Source organism: Wasmannia auropunctata, unplaced genomic scaffold, assembly GCF_000956235.1.
Source record: "Wasmannia auropunctata unplaced genomic scaffold, wasmannia.A_1.0 LD336101.1, whole genome shotgun sequence".
Lineage (NCBI taxonomy): Eukaryota > Metazoa > Arthropoda > Insecta > Hymenoptera > Formicidae > Wasmannia > Wasmannia auropunctata.
This window is the reverse complement of record NW_012026789.1, coordinates 856,766-858,466: the sequence shown is the minus strand read 5'-3', so window position 1 is coordinate 858,466 and position 1,701 is coordinate 856,766.

The following is a 1,701-nucleotide window of genomic DNA, read 5'->3' as shown; positions in this document are numbered from 1 at the left end:
GCACGCATGCACGGTGTGGCGGCGATTCTCTATCCAAACGCTCGGCGAGTACAGCGATTTGTATTTAAAAACAAACGTCTTGTTGTTGACTGATATCTTTGAAAATTTTTGCGATAGTTGCATCGGAAGTTATGGACTTGATCCTGCATACTATTATACTCTACCAGGATTTACGTGGGACGCGATGTTAAAACATACGCGAATCAATTTTGAATTGCTTACTGACATTGACATGGTCATGTTCGAACGCGGTATACGCGGCGGTCTGAGGCAATGTTCCAAGAGATACGCGCGAGCACACAATAAGTACATGCAGTCACACGATCCATCAAAACTGTCGTCGTATTTAATGTATTTCGATGTAAACAATTTATACGGCTGGGCAATGTGTCAACCATTACCGTACAGAGATTTTCAATGAGTCAACGACGTAACAAATTTTAATGTTATGGATGTTGCATTAGATTCCCCGATAGGCTACATTCTAGAGGTAGATTTGGAATAACCGCAAAATCTTCACGACGCGCACACTGACCGTTCTGTCCGACGCGCACACTGACCGTTCTGTCCGACGCGCGATAAGCCGCCCGGCAAGGCGACAGGACAAGCTCCTCGCAACCGTATACGATAAGAAGCGTTACGTCATACATTATCGCACTCTGCAACAGTGTACTCGTCACGGTCTCCATATCTCAAAAATTCATCGCGTATTGCAATTCGCGCAATCCCCATGGCTTCGTGATTATATCGAATTAAATACGAAATTTCGAACATTAGCCACGAATGAATTTGAAAAGAATTTGTACAAATTAATGAATAACGCGGTATTTGGCAAAACCATGGAGAATGTGCGCAATCACGTCGATGTGCGGCTTTTAACAAAATGGGAAGGTAGATTTGATGCTGAGGCGATGATCGCGAAACCGAATTTTCACAGTCGTAGCGTCTTTTCGGAGAATCTGGTCGCGGTAGAAATGCGCAAACTCGAGGTCAAGTTCAACAAACCAAACTACGTGGGTATGTGTATTCTCGACATATCCAAGACTTGTTTGTATGAATTTCACCACGACTACATGCTACCTTCTTTTCAAGAAAAGTGTAAAGTAATGTACACCGATACTGATAGTCTTATTTACCACATCGAATGCGACGATGTTTATGAAATCATGAAGCGTGACATTAGGAAATTTGATACTAGCGATTACGCGGTTGATAATGTGTACGGTATTCCGCTCGCTAATAAAAAGGTTCCGGGCCTGATGAAAGACGAAAACAATGGCGCAATCATGACCGAATTCGTCGGACTTAGGGCAAAGATGTATGCCTTGCGTGTTGATGGTAACAAAGATACAAAAAAGGTAAAAGGTGTCAAGAGTAATGTCGTAGCAAAATCGATAACATTTAATGATTACGTGCGATGTCTGCTGAACGAAACCGAAATAACGCGACAGCAATCTTGCATAAGATCAAAGTTGCATGATGTGTATACGATATCCGAGACGAAGCTCGCTCTAAGTCCGTACGATGATAAGCGATACATTGTGCCTGATTCTACCGATCATTCTACTCTACTGTAGGGACATTATAAGATACCATTGTAAATGAAAACTCGTATACTTGTAATAAACACATATATAGTATATTTGTATTAACACATATATAGTATATTTGTATTAATCTCAGATCGGAAGAGCACACGTC